The 17,238-nt window shown below is 44.9% G+C and overlaps 1 protein-coding gene across 4 annotated transcripts in view; it reads left to right on the top strand.

The window, feature by feature from the left end:
• The window catches only part of AGPAT4 (1-acylglycerol-3-phosphate O-acyltransferase 4), a 1,411,158-nt gene that overhangs the window by 1,304,513 nt on the left and 89,407 nt on the right, over positions 1 to 17,238 (top strand). The window contains exon 1 of one of the 4 annotated variants that reach the window (XM_070795614.1): positions 4,953 to 4,974. The exons of the other annotated variants lie outside the window; for them this stretch is intronic. The gene's annotated coding sequence lies outside the window, so the exon portion shown is untranslated. Of the gene's footprint in view, positions 1 to 4,952; positions 4,975 to 17,238 lie in introns of those variants that run through there. 4 annotated transcript variants of the gene reach the window in all.

Below are 17,238 nucleotides of genomic sequence, written 5' to 3'. Positions count from 1 at the left end.
CTGGAGGAGGAAATGGCAACCCACTCTAGTGTTCTTGCCTGGAGAATCCCATGGATAGAGGAGACTGGCGGCTACAGTCTGTGGGGTCGCAGAAGATTGGGACTCAGCTTAAACAACAACAGTATTCCATTGTGGAGGAGCCACGGGTCCATCTCTTGTTTATCTGTGTGTCAGTTGATGGTCACTGGAGGTTTTTTTTGCGAGGACTTAACGTTTTCATTGGGCTTCCCTGGTGGCTCAGCTGGTGAAGAATCTGTCTGCAATGCAGGAGACCCCGGTTCGATTGCTTGCTTTTACCTATGAGTGGAATTTCTGGGTCCTATGGCAGATCAGTTTAACATCTGAGGGACTAGAGCTGGGTGTTTTCCCTTCACTTCCTCAAGTTTTCTCTGAAGCTAAGGAAGCATACTACTTTGCAAAGATATCTCAGATTTTTGAATCCCAGTCCCTTTGGTATTTAGATCCACGTCAAATTGTTACCATGGAATTACTGCACGAAAACTTGATCTGTGAAATAGCACAGGAAAGGAATGAAGAAGTGACTGTCCCAAGGGCTCTGCTCACGTCCTGGCGCTTGCATGGGGTATTGTGGAAAATGTAATTGCTGTGCAGGGCAGCTGGCCCCGTACTGCCCTCAGACAGTGCAGATGGTTCGCTGCGTGCATGCAGCAGTTTCTGCCTTTTCCTCAACAGTTCTTGGGCACAAGCTCTTTGAGTCCCGCTGTTGTGTTTCCCGAGCTCTCTGCTCTGCCAGGGTTTGCTTTCTTAGAAACTAGGAAGCTGTCTGCAGAGTGTTGTCCGAGACCAGAAAGCACTTGCTTTTAGTTCTGAAGCCATTTTCTGTTCTGTCATTTGAGCCACTATTTCCTCATCTTTCAGAGTTAAGTTCCGATCAGAATAAAGCTCAGACCGAGGATCAGGGAGTTGGTTAGTCTCCTAGCCGTAAACCACTGGCTAATGCATACTTCTTTCCGTGGGAAGGGCCAGTTGAAATGGTACCTGAGGTTTTGTAAGAAAGTACTTTCCCCCATATTCCTAGGTACTTAGTTATTTCTTACTAGGTACAGAAGAGGGACAGAGATGTAAAGAACATAATCGTGAAAAAATAGCCAGTGGATTATATATATTTATAAATCACTTGAAAGTTTTTTTGGTACTTTAAGTCAGCGGTCTTATTTTCCACTCCCAGTAGATTTGTGGGGTAGGCCGGTGGAAGAGATAAAGAGGAAACTGAGGCTCAGAGAAGGTATGGGGCAGTTTACTGACCAAACAAAATAAGTCATACAGCTCTCCTGAGCCTCCATTCCTTATGTGTAAAATGGGTACACTAAGAAATCAGAGAGCAGTGTCAGAGGGCTGTATCAAGCAGTTTGTGTCAACATGCGTAAGTAATCTGAAAATGTAGCATAAAAATTTGAACTTTTTTTTTTTAACTTTAATATATTACCCAAGTGGTTAATACTGTTGGTTGAATAGTTGGAATATACAGGAAAACATAAAGCAGAAGTCTTATTTCCCATTCTCTCTAGCCCCAAACATCTTCCCAGAATATTATTTGTTCAACCATTTTGAAAAGAAATTTGTTAATATTTGTTAATACCTAAAGAATCCCAGGAACGGCGGAGCCTGGTGGGCTGTCGTCTATGGGGTCGCACAGAGTCGGACACGACTAAAGTGACTTAGCAGCAGCAGCAGCAGCAGCAATGAAGCTGAGGGGCTTCCCTGATGGCTCAGATGGTAAAGAATCTGCCTACAATGCAGAAAACCTGGGTTTGACCCCTGGGTCGGGAAGATTCCCCGGAGGAGGGAATGGCAACCCACTCCAGTATTCTTGGCTGGAGAATTCCATGGACAGAGGAGCCTGGTGGGCCACAGTCCATGGGGTCACAGAGTCGGACACGACCGAGTGACTAACACACACACACAGTGAAGCTCAAGGACGTCAGTCGCATCAGAATGACGCAGCAATTCCAATTCCAGTGCTCATTCATGCACTGTGTTAGAGAAAACAACTGGAAACACCCGAATGTCCATCCATGTGGTAATAGATTAATTTTCCATGTGTAGGTGTACAAAAGAATATTCTTGCACAATTGAAATGACTAAACTGAATGCATAACATTTTAAAAACAAGTGTTGAGTATAGAAAGGAAATCCCATACATCTTTACAACACAAAATTTATATGTTGTAATTCATATACAGTAAAAGAGTAAGAACACTGATGGAAACACTCATTTCAAGCTCAAATGGCAGAGGTGGCTTCAATATCTATGTCTTACTTCCTAAAAAAGTGAAGTAAATGTGGCTAAATATCAATGTAGTAAAATGTTTTGTGTATTTGAAATATTTCTGATATTAGAAAAATGTTTGACTTATCAACCAACTACTATACTTCTGAAGCACAGAGATGCACTGGGGGTTTTGGCTTTACAGTTTATGTCATAGGGTGCATGTTTTAACTGACTCTGTATATTGTAAAAACCTTTTCGTCATTAAATATACTTCCCTCATTGTTTGTCCTGACCCTCCCAAGACTTCCTGTTCCAATTAATTTTTTTCAGAAATAATTTTTGGAAGTAGTAACTGCTGGGGCTTCCTGTTAATATCTTATAATTATTTTCTATTATTCATTTGTAATTGTTCATAATTATTTCTGGGCTTCCCTGGTGGCTCAGCTGGTGAAGACTCCGCCTGCAGCGTGGGAGACCTGGGTTCGATCCCTGGGTTGGGAAGATCCCCTCGAGAAGGGAAAGGCTGCCCACTCCAGTGTTCCGGCCTGGAGAATTCCATGGACTGTATAGTCCACGGGGTCGCAATTATTTCTAGTTCACTTATGATGTATTTGGTCTGTGATACTGGAGGCACTCAGAACCTAAAAGCAGAGAAGTTCAAGTCTGGTTTAGCTAGCACACAAACAATCCATTGAGGAGTTAGGGAATTTGCAACTGGAGCTTTTATATACTATTGCCAAAAATACCAAACATACCTCTGGGTTGGAAAGGATTCTCTTCATCCCTGTTTCCAGAACTCAGTCCCCACTGTGTCCGGGGCTTCCTGCAGTATCCCTGTGTCCTAGGCTGTTGGTCCCTTAGCAGAAAGTGTTTCAGGGGCCTCGTGAGGCTTTGCCATCCTCTCTATTCCTGTGAAATTCTCTTTTTATTTTTTATACTTTTTATTTTGTATTGAGGTAGAGCCGATTAGCAAACAGCGTTGTGACAGTTTCAGGCGGAGAGCAAAGGGCCTCAGCCATACATGTACATGCGTCCGCTCTCCCCCAAACTCCCCTCCCCACCACTTAACATTGAGCTGAGTTCTCTGTGCTATACAGTAGGTCCTTGTTGTTGATCCATTTTAAATATAGCAGTGTGTACACGTCCACCCCAAGCTCCCTAACTGTCCCGTTGTCCATCCTTCCCTTGGGCAGCCACAAGCTCCTTCTCTAAGTCTGTGAATCCGTTTCTGTTTTCTTGTGGAATTCTTGCTCTGGGTTCCTGAGATGCACCAGAAAGTGAAGTGTCAAGGTATTCGTAGTGTCTGACTCTTTGCAACCCCACGGACCGTAGCCTGCCAGGCTCCTCTGTCCATGGGATTCTCCAGGCAAGGATACTGGATTTGAGTTGCCATGCCCTCCTCCGGGGGATCTTCCTGACCAAGGATTGAACCCGAGTCTCCAGCATGGCAGGCAGATTTTTTATTGTCTGAGCCACCCCAAGATGCACAGTGAAGGCAGCCTAAGCGTCCTCCCTGCTCTGACTTCCATTCCCCAATCACTTGTTGGTGAGGAACCCCTTTTAAAACTCTGAAGTACTTTTCCTGTCTGCTTTTCTTTTTTCTCCTGCACAAACCCTCCCATGGGTAGACTGGTACAGCGTCAGAACTAGTAGTCCCCGTAGAAGTATCAAGAATCATTCTGGTCTTCGAATGGGAAGAGTACAGCCCAGGAAGTGGCTTCCACGTCCAGCTTGGTTTCCCTCATTCCCATCTGAGATTATGTTGGCGTGAATGGAGTTCTAAGGTCTGGCTTCCTGATTTGCTACAGACATTTAACCAGTGCTCGGGGAACACTGATCTGTCGTGCAACGTAATGTTTTACTGTCTCTAAGAGATGAAGTGATGGAAATGGTAACCCACTCCAGTATTCTTACCTGGGAAATCCCTTGGACAGAGGAGCCTGGCGGGCTACAGTTGATGGGGCCACAAAGAGTTGGACATGGCTGAGCGGCTAAGTGATAAGAACAAAGGGAGGAGATGTTAGGTGGGCAGGAAGGCAAGCCACAAGGGGAGGAAGAATGCTCAGAGCTTCGTCCCTCCTGCCCGAGGGGTGGGGCTGGTCACTGCCAGTGCTTCATCTGTTTAACGAACGGTTAGTGTATTGATCCCTACGGTTCATTTCTTCTGTTTATGGTATTTAATGTGTGCAATTGTAGTGTGAATTAATGAAGGAGGGAAGGATCTCTGAGTAAATGCCTTGGATACAGCTCACTAAAGATTTGAAAATAAGCCCATTTAGATTCTAACGGAGCATCATAGCCAAAAATAAACATCAGGTCTAAGAGTTAAAAGATATAAAGTTAATCGTGGAAAAATGAGGTGAAACAAGCAAATGTGTGTCAGTTCTCTGCAGGACAAGAATTAAGGGTGGAAGGAAGGCCTTTCTAAGCTTAAACTTTCTGAAAGAAATCACAGTTCTTACTCCATAATAATTTAAGGCTCTAATAAGCCAAAATACCGGGCTTCCTTGGTGACTCAGATGGTAAAGAATCTGTCTGCAATGTGGGAGACTCAGGCTCAGTCCCTGGGTTGAGAAGATCCCCTGGAGAAGGGAATGGCAACCGCTCCAGTATTCTTGCCTGGAGAACTCCATGGACAGAGGAGCCTGGTGGGCTACAGAGCCTGGGATCTCAAAGAGTCAGTGAATTGCTTTGACCTTTGACCTTTTGGACTGGAAAATTGGTCACTCTACATGAAAGGGGTAAGATGTGTGTTCTGTTTAATATATGACGAGCTCGTGCAAGTCAACATACAAGAGATAGATGAATAAAAAATCCACTTCACTTGTGGCCCCCAAAATACACATTAAAACGGTGAGACGTAACTTTTAAAGCATGAAATGTTAGTCTGGTTTTTATTGCTTTTAAATGAGAATTCTTATTGTTGACAAACGTGGTGGAATGGGTACTTTTGTAAATTGTTGGTAAGAACATAAATAACTATTAACTTTTTGGAAATCAGTTTGGCAAAATTCACCAGATGCCATTAGATGTTTGTTCCTTGAGCCCAGAAATCCTGTGTCTAGGAATTTATTCTAAAGAAATTATCCAAAATTCAGGGGAAAAAAAACTTTATAACTGGACTTGCTATTAAATAATTGGTGTGTTCATTCAGTTCAGTTCTGTCTCTCAGTCGTGTTTGACTCTCTGCGACCCCATGGACCGCAGCACGGCAGGCCTCCCTGTCCATCACCAACTCCCGGAGTTTGCTCAAACTCATGTCCATTGAATCCGTGATGCCATCCAACCATCTCATCCTCTGTTGTCCCCTTCTCCTCCCGCCTTCAATCTTTCCCAGCTATAGGATCTTTTCCAATGAGTCATTTCTTTGCATCAAGTGGCCAAAGTATTGGAGCTTCAGCTTCAGCATCAGTCCTTCCAATGAATACTCAGGACTGACTTTTTTTATCATTGACTGGTTTGATCTCCTTGCAGTCCAAGGGACCCTCAAGAGTCTTCTCCAGCACCGTTCAAAAGCATCAACTCTTTGACGCCCAGCTTTCTTTGTTACTTACTAATAAAAAGACAAAAGAACAGTAAATAAACAACAATGAGGTGATAAATTAACAATTATGGTATGTCCAGTGCAGCTACTAGATTATTTGTATTGTGATAAGGACATTGAAAATGATCTCATTGAAGGTTAATAAAAGGGCATATAAAATTGATTTAATGTTAAGACCTCAGCTATATTTAAAAACTAAAAGCCTCTGCAACGGTTTTATCTAGCAGAGAAAAAAAAAGCCAGTGCATTCACCAAGGACTAGGAGAAAGTAAACCCAAAACGTCGATAGCTGTGACAGGTGGTAAAGGTTTTACCTTTGAGAACTACAGATTTTTTTATAATGAATGTGAATTACTGTTATAATGGGAGAAATTGCCTTTAAAAAATTTCATCACTTAAGTGGCTTACTCAGTGAGAGTAATTTCCTTTAGTTTTATCAGATTTTATTTTAATAGAAGATTCTTTGCTTAAAAAGAGTCAACTCTTCTCAACCAACATCTGAACTCCCCTACTGGGGTTTAAGTAGGTAATTTGCTTTCATTTTAGTTATTTTCTTGTCAATTTGGTACATTGTTTCATGCAATTTCAGTGTTTTAGAAGAAGAGGATTCTGTGCTTGGTTACAGGATATAATGGTTTAGAAAGAAATTCTATGGGTTTATCTGCATGGCTTCTGTAGGGAGAATAAATTGTTGGGTCATCGGCTCTACTCTTATGGTAATGGGAAAGAAACATAGGACTTTCTCGTTTCTGCTATTCTTTGGTACATTGTTTTTGACAATTCAGGGTTATTGGTATGGAGACTAAATCAAATTAGATCATCTAGAGATTTTGGTTGAACCAACATCTACTAAGCATCTATTTATTTTGTAAGAAGTGCAAGAGTGGGGATTCATCCAAGGCCTAGAAATAATTACTCAGTAAGTGCTTTAGTTTATTTAACCTGCTCAGTCAGTTTAGTCGCTCAGTCATGTCTGACTCTTTGCGACCCCATGGACTGCAGCACGCCAGGCCTGCCTGTCCGTCACCAACTCCTGGAGCCTACTCAAACTCATGTCCATCGAGTCAGTGATGCCATCCAACCATCTCATCCTCTCTCATCCCCTTCTCCTGCCTTCAGTCTTTCCCAGCATCAGTGTCATTTCCAATGAGTCAGTTCTTCACATCAGGTGGCCAAAGTTTTGGAGTTTCAGCTTCAGCATCAGTCCTTCCAAAGAACACCCAGGACTGATCTCCTTCAGAATGGACTGGTTGGATCTCCTTGCAGTCCAAGGGACTCTCAAGAGTCTCCTCCAACACCACAGTTCAAAAGCATCAATTCTTCGGTGCTCAGCTTTCTTTAGAGTCCAACTCATATCCATACATGACTACTGGAAAAACCATAGCTGTGACTAGACAGACCTTTGTTGGCAAAGTAATGTCTCTGCTTTTTAATATGCTGTCTAGGTTGGTCATAGCTTTTCTTCCAAGGAGCAAGCATCTTTTAATTTCATGGCTGCAGTCACCATGATCCTGACCCACATAAAACATGGAGCAGGGCTCTGTAAGAATCCGCTGTGCTTGCTTTCGGAAGTCTAACGCAGTGATGTAAACAAAGCCATAACAATAAATATGAAGCAGTGACTTTTTGATGCATGGATGAATGGATAGCTTGGTGGACAGATGATCTAAAGAATGAATTAAGTTGTTAGTTGATGAATGAATGCTTGCCTGAATCCCAGAAAACCTGTCCAGATGCTGCTTAACAGACGCTGGAAAGAAAGTCACTGCTTTCACTGCTCATCCTCTGCTCCTGAGCTTTGTGACTAAAGAACGTAGAAAAAGAAGAGGAGAGAGACAGGGCCCTGCTCTGTGTTCTATCACTGCTGTTATTAATGAAACTTTTCGAGGAACAGCCAGTCCGTAATGACCCCAAAAGCATCATTCACCGCTGAGTACTTCAATATTCTGTGGTCGTATTTCAGATCTATTGAGAAACAAGGATACTGTAAGTCAACTTATTTTGGGCGCTCACAGCCAGCAATTCTGACTTCAATAAATGATTCATGTCAGGAAAGCGTCTAAGTGCATTTGTTTTCTAGTAAGTCTCACTTCGGGTCCATTATGCATGAATCAAGTCAGAGGGATTGCCTGGGCTCATTGACATCCCTCTATGAAAATCAGAGAAATGGAAGATTTAAAATCCAGCCTTTTCGATCACCCACCACCCCACCCTCCCTACCAGAGCAGGGTGGGCGACTGCACGGTCTCCAAGAATTCGAGGGTCAAGTGTGCTTAATGACGATGGAGAGGGGCCCGCTGAGAGAAGGAGCCCGTTTGCTAGTGTCTATGATGCAGAAGAAAAAGAAGGCCAAGATTTCTTTTCTTTCTTTTTGTTGACTTCCCCTCCCTCAAGTTAGCTCTTCTGAGGCCACACCTACAGAGAGCTCTGCTGGTCATGACAGAGTCAGCAGGGTGCTTCTTCCCAACCCTACTCTCTGGTAAGAACCCAGGGTATGAAGGCCGTGTGGACTTCCATAAATCAGAAGCGTTCCAGTTGAGGGCGCCTGGCTGAATGGCCCCATTTCCCATTTTCTGAGCCATAACATCAAGAGTGGCTGCAGGTACCTAAGCACCCCCAGGAGAACCCCTGCATGTCCTTATGTCTTTGAAGTCTCCCACCACTCGTGTGGGTTCAGTGTGTCTGCCAGATTCTCCCGTTAACAGAGGAGGGAGGTGAGATTTCTAGAGGCCAAGTCACCAAGGTGATATGGACACAAAGATAGATGCTCAGGGGTCAGACTCAGCCCCCTGACTCAATCCTGCTGCCTCCACTTCCGCATTTGTTTCTTTGATCACTAGTAGAGTCACCATTTCTGGGTTCCCAAGGAGAGCCCTAGTCCAGTGGCCATGTCCCAGTGCAGAGTACCTTCCCGGACATTTAATACCCTTGACTTGCATTTGCACCTTTAACTGCCATGCATAGCTTCCCGTGGGCTTCCCTGGTGGTTCAACAGTCAGGAGGCCACCTGCAATGCAGGAGACATGGGTTCGATCCCTAGGTTGGAAGATTCCCCTCGAGAAGGAAATGGCAACCCACTCCAGTATTCTTGCCTGGAGAATCCCATGGACAGAGGAGCCTGATGGGTTACAGTTCATGGGGTCCCACGAGTTGGACACGATTTAGCGACTGCACCATAGCTTCCCATGCCCTCGTGGTTTTGTGACCTGGTTTTCAAGCTCTGGCTACTGTCACGTCACATCTGCTTGGCTTTCTGAGATGGCCGCTCTCTGGGGACCTCTGCTGGTAGCAAGCCCTGCTCATGTGGCCATGGGCGGTGTTTCAGCGTGTGCGTGATGATGAAGAGTTACTGCTCCTGCTGAAGCGGGTGACCCAGAGAGACCAGGCGGGCTAGGCCAGATGGAGTGGAGGGATTTGGGCCATAGTCTCATCTTTCCTGGAAAACGATGCCAGAGGCTGTGCTTGGTTGTGTCTGTTTGGTGGCATCCCCACAGTGTCCTGACCTGGCCACCCACAGACCACGTGCGGTCGTGTGTCCATATGGGGGCCTGCTTAAAGGTTAGAGCTTCTCAGTACTGGAAAGGTTAAAGTTGTAACCCTTCCTGCAATACATATTGAACATGAAAATTATAAGTGTAAGGAAATTTCCAACAAAGTTTAGAACTTGCTGTAAGCCTTTATTTCATTTAATGTTTATTTCTATACATATTTTTACTGATTAATTTATTTGGCTGCACTGGGTCTTAGTTTTGGCATGCGGGATCTTTTAGTTCTGGCATGGGGGACCTGGTTCCCAGGCCAGGAATCAAACCTGGGCCCCCAGCTTTGGGAGCTTGAAGTCTCAGCCAGTGGACCACCAGGGAAGTCTCACAAGTCTTTAATTTTAAAGGCTTTTATTTTTATTGGTTTTCAGTTTATTCTGAAATATTAAAGAGCAGATTTAATGGAAAAAAAAATGGAGGTGCTATGATTTGCTGGGGACCCAAGCACGTGTCTGTCTGCGATAGTAACCAGCTCTGGGTTCACATTGCCCACCCCAATCTGCTCCCTTGGTGATGCAGACACAGCTTGTATCTGCTTATCCTTTACATCGTCCATCTTGTCTGGCCAGAGCTGTGTCCTCAGCTCTTTATTGTAAGGCTCTCTGAGGTCAGGGAAATAACTGGTTTATTCACAGGGCAGCAAAGTGATGAGGGTCTGGGTCTTGTCAATGCCAGTTTTTATTTCTCCTCCACGAGGTTAGAAAAAGGTTCATCTTTATTGTATGTTCAACTCATTTCTTTTCAATTTATCTTATGGCAGTATAGTTGATTCACAATGCTGTGTTCATTTCTACTGCAGCGTGAGGTGGTTTGGTTATACATGTACATACGTGCTTTTTTATGTTCTTCCCCATTTTGGTTTATCACAGGATATTGAATCTAGTTCCCTGTGCTGTACAGGAGGACCTCGTTTATCCATCCTGTACAAGACAGTTTGCATCTGCCAACCCCAAACTCCCAGCCCATCCTTCCCCACTCCCCCTCCTCCCGACCCCCTGGCAACCCCAAGTCTGTTCTCTGTGGCCTGCGTCTGTTTCTGTTTCCCAGAGATGTTCATCTGTGTCACCGCTTAGATTCCGCATACAGGCGGTAGCGTCTGGTATGTGTCTTTCTCTCTCTGACTTCCTTGGTCTGATCATCTCTAGGTACATCCATGTTGTTGCAAATGGCATTATTTCACTCCTTTTTATGGCTGAGTAGTATTCCATTATATCAGTTCAGTTCACTTGCTCAGCCATGTCTGACTCGTTGCAACCCCACGAACTGCAGCACGGCAGGCTTCCCTGTCCATCACCAGCTCCCAAGGCTGGCACAAACTCATGTCCATTGAGCTGGTGATGCCATCCAACCATCTCATCCTCTGTCATCCCCTTCTCCTGCCTTCAATCTTTCCCACCATCAGGGTTTTGTCTAATGAGTCAGTTCTTCACATCAGGTGGCCAAATATTGGAGCTCCAGCATCAGTTGTTTCAATGAATATTCAGGACTGATTCCCTTTAGGATGGATTAGTTTGATCTCCTTGCCGTCCAAGGGACTCTCATAAGTCTTCTCCAACACCACAGTTCAGAAGCATCAATTCTTTGGTCCTCAGCTTTCCTTATGGTCCAACTCTCACATCCATACATGACTACTGGAAAAACTATAGCTTTGACTATATGGACCTTTGTCAGCAAAGTAACATCTCTGCTTTTCAGTATGCTGTCTAGGTTTGTCATAGCTTTTCTTCCAAGGAGCAAGGATCTTTTGATTTCATGGCTGCAGTCACCATCTGTACTGATTTTGGAACCCAAGAAAGTAAAGTCTGTCACTGTTTCCATTGTTTCCCCATCTATTTGCCATGAAGTGATGGGACCGGATGCAATGATCTTAGTTTCTTGAATATTGAGTTTTAAGCCAGCTTTTTCACTCTCATCTTTCATTGTCATCAAGAGGCTCTTAGTTCCTCTTCACTTTCTGCTGTAAGTGTGGTGTCATCTGCATATCTGAGGTTATTGACATTTCTCCCAGCAATCATGATTCCAACTGTGCTTTATCCTGCCCATCATTTCTCGTGATGTACTCTGCATATAAGTTAAATAAGCAGGGTGACAATATACAGTCTTGACGTACTCCTTTCCCAATTTGGAACCAGTCCGTTGTTCCATGTCCGGTTCTAACTGTTGCTTCCTGACCTGCATACAGATTTCTCAGGAGGCAGGTAAGGTGGTCTGGTATTCCCGTCTCTTTAAGAATTTTCCACAGTTTGTTGGGATCCACACAGTCAAAGGCTTTAACATAGTCAATAAAGCAAAAGTAGATGTTTTTTTCTGGAACTCTCTTGCTTTTCCGATGATCCAATGGATGTTGGCAATTTAATCTCTGGTTTCTCTCCCTCTTCTAAATTCAGCTTGAATATTTGGAAGTTCTCGGCTCACGTATTGTTGAAGGCTGGCTTGAAGAATTTTGAGCATTACTTTGCTAGAGTGTGAGACGAGTGCAATTATGCGGTAGTTTGAACATTCTTTGGCATTGCCTTTCTTTGGGATTGGAATGAAAACTGACCTTTTCCAGTCCTGTGGCCACTGGTGAATTTTCCAAATTTGCTGGCATATTGAGTGCAGCACTTTCACAGCATCATTGTTTAGGATTTGAAATAGCTCAGCTGGAATTCCATCACCTCCACTAGCTTTGTTAGTAGTGATGCTTCCTAAGGGCCACTTGACTTCACACTTCAGGATGTCTGGCTCTAGGTAAGTGATCACACCATTGTGGTTATCTGGGTAATCAAGATGTTTATGTACAGTTCTTCTGTGTATTCTTGCCACCTCTTCTTGATATCTTCTGCTTCTGTTAGGTCCATACAGTTTCTGTCCTTTATTGTGCCCATCTTTGCATGAAATATACCCTTGGTATCTTCAGTTTTCTTGAAGAGATCTCTAGTCTTTCCCATTCTGTTGCTTTCCACTGTTTCTTTGCATTGATGGCTGAGGAAGGCTTTCTTATCTCTCCTTGATAGTCTTTGAAACTCTGCATTCAGATGGATATATCTTTCCTTTTCTCCTTTGCCTTTCCCTTCTGTTCTTTTCTCAGCTATTTGTAAGGCCTCCCCAGACAGCCATTTTGCCTTCCTTTTTCGTGGGGATGGTTTTGATCACCACCTCCTGTACAGTGTTCCGAACCTCTGACCATAGTCTTCAGGCACTCTGTCTATCAGATCTAATCCCTTGAATCTATTTGGCACTTCCACTGTGTAATGGTGAGGGATTTGATTTAGGTCACATCTGAATGATCTAGTGGTATTCCCTACTTTTTTCAATTTAAGTCTGAATTTGGGAATAAGGAGCTCACGATCTGAGCCACAGTCAGCTCCCAGGCTTGTTTTCCCCTTGTATGTATGTACACATCTCTGGCCACCGTCTGTTGACAGACATTAGGTGAATAGTGCTTTTGTGAACAGTACCGCTGTGAGCATAGGGGTGCACGTCTTTTCAAATTGTAGTTTTCTCTGGTTATATGCCCAGGGGTGGGATTGCTGGATCAGATAGCAACTCTACCTTTAGTTTTTATGAGGCCCTCCATACTCTTCCTCAACTCGTTTCTTTAATTCAGTCTCTATGGGAACTGACAGGTGTTACCCATCATTATGGGCTTCCCAGGTGGTATATTGCTGCAGAACCTGCCTGCCAGTGCAGGTGACATGAGAGACATCGGTTCGATCTCTGGGTCGGGAAGATCCCCTGGAGGAGGACATGGCAACCCACCCCGGTATTCTCTCCTGGAGAATCCCATGGATAGAGGAGCCTGGTGGGCTACAGACCAGAGGGTCGCAAAGAGAAAGACATGACTGAAGCAAGTTAGCACGCATCCATCATCATGAAGAGAGCCTCAGAACTGACGGCTCTGAAACTACCTTCCTTCGGTCAGGAACAGAGACACAATAACTTCATTAAAACTGGTGAATGGACTTTTTGGGGTCTTACATGCCTACTTTTGTCTCAGAGTCATTCTGGATTGTGTGGATGTCTGAAAAAGAAGGGCAAATGAGGAAAATCTCATGAAAACAAGCAACAGGAATGACTCGTGAGAGCCACAAGCAGAAAGTTTAGTAAGAAATGATGGAAGCTGGTTTGGGGCTGGGGGGCGGGAAGCGGCTGAAGGAGGGGGCGTGTGACCAGCAGCCTGGTTACACAGGCACGCAGAAGCCCCTCTGTGGCCTGAGCTGGCTGCTGCATCTCCTGGGGCAGCAATCCTGGAGGCGGGATTATTGCCTCCATTAAACAGATATGGAAACTGAGGCTCAGAGGTGACAAGTTCCTTTCCCAAGGTCACACAGTGGGTAGATGGAGTCGACACCAGCAGCCGCCTGCTGAGGGTCCCCTTGGGCTGGGTTCCTTGGCCCAGCGGCTCTGTCACGGCCAGAGTGGGAGGGAAAGAGGTGGGCAGGGTGGTGAGACCGCTGTCCTGACCGGGTTGCCGTGGTGACGGTAGGACTCGGAAGGAGGTGGTTTCTAAACTGAACAGAGCTCTCCTTTTTGTGTCTGGCGCCAACTGGTGATGCATGCCCCTCACACCCGCTCCCGGGGGCCCAGAGCTGGTCGCTGGCCATCTCCCCGCCCTTCCTCTCCTTCCGTTTCCATATTTTCAGCCTTCACAGGTGTGTGGCTGAGCGGACAGCCATGCCATGTGGCAGCAATACGCCTGTGAAGATCACAAGCATCTCCTTTCAGCCTCCACCCATCCTCCATTTCTGAAAAGCTTTCATGATTGATTGGCATAGACTCAAGGCAGAAAGGTGGCTGTTTCCTCACTTGGAAGGTTAATTTTCCTCATCTCATTTCAGTTTTGGGTTTCGTGACATGAGAGTTGTATCAGGACTTCATAAAATTTTTTGGAAACTTGCAGGGACTGAACATAATTTAGAAATGTGTTTCAGACTGAGTGTCTTATGAAGTAGTTCACGCACTCTCGGTTGTTGGAGACGCAGTTAGGCGCCAGCCCCCTCCAGCTGCCCCAATGCTGTGATGTCAGAGCTCTTGGCTCCCAGGAACAGTGGGAGAGCCAGATGGGGTTTGGAGACCGCAGGCATTCCACCTGGAAGGAAGGTGCGAACGGGGGCTCTGCAAGACTGACTGGTGGGGCAGTGGCTCAGAAACTCGTGATCAGCCCAACTGTCAGACAGGACCAGGAGCTGAAATGTGGAACCAAGTCCATGAAATAAGGCCAAGTGCATGTGGAGTGCAGCTGCCTTGGACTTCCTGTGTTAAAAGCAGCCTGACCTGAGCTGGGGCTTCAGACCTTTACCCCCCTTTTGACCTTTGCACGTTACCTAATCTCACTAAGGGCTTCCCTGGTGGCTCAGATGGTAAGGAATCTGCTTACAAAGTAGAAGACCCAGGTTTGATCCCTGGGTCGGGAAGATCCCCTAGAGAAGGAAAAGGCTACCCACTCCAGTATTCTTGCCTGGAGAATTCCATGGACAGAGGAGCCTGGTCGGCTATAGCCCACGGGGTCACAAAGAGTAGGACACGACTGAGTGACTAACACTGTCTTTCAGTAGTCTCACTAAACCTCAGCTTCTTTATCTGTAAAATGGGGATAACAATGCCTTCCAGAGTAGGTTTTGGTGACAGTTATTGAGATAATGTGCGTGTGAAACTTTCAGTAGACTTACCTTGCCGCCCTGGTTACTGCTCAGGAGGCCTGAAATTTCACTCCTGATATTTCAGTCTGGTAGATGCCAGAGCTACGAAAGGCCTTAGAGAATGCTTCATTTAATTCCTTTTATCTTTACCTTTTCTCATGACAGAAAAAGTTACCTAGCTTATCCATCTGGGTTTAGCTGAGCCCTGGTTTCCTTAGATTAGAGTTAAAACTGTTTAGAATTTGTTTTTCTCTTATAAGCTGTTCAGAAACAACTATTAAACTTAGAAACTTCAGTTTTCTGCAGACTTATGTTTTTATTATCCTAAAATTAGATTCTGGAAAGAGACTGAGGGTTATTTATTATCAGATGTAATGAAAAAGTTGAGTATGATTTATGACTTCTCCGGAGTTTGGTTTGTTTTAATGGACTTCATGGAGAGTACAGGAATATTAGACAAAGGACTGATCCATCAAATTTTAAATAAGCTAATTTTATAGAGGCTTCTGCCAGCCCATTGGTCAGTGATCATTTTGTAACTGAGGAATATTTTAGTTAGAGATGGTCCCCGAGACAGTTGGATTCAGGGTAGAACACTTTCTCTTTGGTTTTGTTTTGGGCTGTGGGCCAGTGTAACTCCCAGGAATCCAAAAACTAAATTTATCCTTGCTTCTCAGGAGGAAGTGCTGAGTGACGGCCGCGGGCTGCCGCAAGTCAGTTGCTGCCCTCTTGGAGATTTTTGCTAAATGTATTTAACCTAAAGTAGAACTGAGATCTGAAAACTGGATGACGGGAACACCCTACCCCTCTTCTCACCTGGGTCGGAACCTGCATCCCTTGCCTTCCGGGCACCCTGTCCCTGGACATTTTGTGCCTTCCAGACCCCAAGTACTGGTCCAGGAACACACCCACAAAGATAACTGCTGGTGCTGTTTTTAGAGGGCTTCCCTGGTGGCTCAGGCGGTAAAGAATCTGCCTGCAGTGCAGGAGATGTGGGTTCGATCCCTGAGTTGGGAAGATCCTCTGAAGAAGGGAATGGCTACCCACTCCAGTATTCCTGCCTGGAGAATCCCATGGACAGAGGAGCCCGGCGGGCTACAGTCCATGGGGTCGCAAAGCCTCGGACACAACCGAGGGACTAACACACACACAGTGTTTTTTGGAGTTGTGATTATTCTTTCTATATATAATTTGGTGACCTTTATCTCTTAATATCATAACAAAAATCTATCCATGTTGTTGTTCAGTCGCCCAGTCACGTCCGGTTTTTGCGACCCCGTGGACTGCAGCACTCCAGGCCTCGCTGCCCCTCCCCATCTCCTGAAGTTTGCCCAGGTTCATGTCCATTGCATCGGTGATGCCATCCGGCCATCTCATCCTCTGCCGCCCTCTTCTGCGTCTTACTACAAACCTATTATACTGCAACGTTCTTCTTTTGATTGTGTGGGTTTCCCATAACTCACTTGATTGTTTCCTCCTGTCAGAAATGTAAGTGGTTTCTATTTTTGGGTGCCTCTAAATAATACTGGTTGAATATCTTGGTGCAGAGAGAATTTTCTGAAAGCTAATTTTATCCTTGAGAGGGGTTGTCAAAGGTTGGTTTACGACCTCAGGTGGTGAAGACTCTGAGCTAATTCTGTGCATGTCGCATCGCTTTCTGAAAGCCGCAGTGGTTGTCCTCACACCCAGAATGGGTCCTGATTTACCTCGTCTCCTTTAAAGTGCTGTATTATCCATTTTAGTTTGGAATATAAAAAACATAGTATTGTTTCAATTAACATTTCTTCGGTTTCTTTTCTGTTTTGTCAACAGTGTTCTGGTGTTTGGGATTAAAAGAGCCTAAATAAGGGGTTAAGATTTCAGTGAAGACACTAGATTGATCACAGGCATCACAGCAATTCCCCTTGGAGTGGTTTCTTCAGAAGGAAGCTTGGCTTCTTCAGAAACCCTGACCTGGTTTACTTCTGTCCTGTACAGGTACAAAAAAGCAGACAACATCTTTAAAACCAAGCTAGTGAGGGAGTTCATCCCGTTTCCAGTCTAGTCTCTTCCTGTGTGTGTCTAAAGTTCATGCTTATTTAAGAGTTGCAGAGTATTGACCAGGGCAGAGACTTAAATCTTAACTCGAGCTTAACTCAGGTCCTCCTATTCGTTGTCAAACTCGATGCTTTATGCTGAAGCTCAATGTGCATCTTTAGAGAAGGGTGCAGCTTGAGTTCTCTGGTGGTGAGATTCTGAGCTGCTTCTATAGATTCTTCCACGGATGGCGGGCGGGCAGCACGTGATGCTGTCTGTACT

Source organism: Bos indicus, chromosome 9 (assembly GCF_029378745.1).
Source record: "Bos indicus isolate NIAB-ARS_2022 breed Sahiwal x Tharparkar chromosome 9, NIAB-ARS_B.indTharparkar_mat_pri_1.0, whole genome shotgun sequence".
In the NCBI taxonomy this organism is placed as follows: domain Eukaryota; kingdom Metazoa; phylum Chordata; class Mammalia; order Artiodactyla; family Bovidae; genus Bos; species Bos indicus.
The sequence above is the reverse complement of the archived record's forward strand: the minus strand, read 5'-3'. Positions and strand labels throughout refer to the sequence as shown.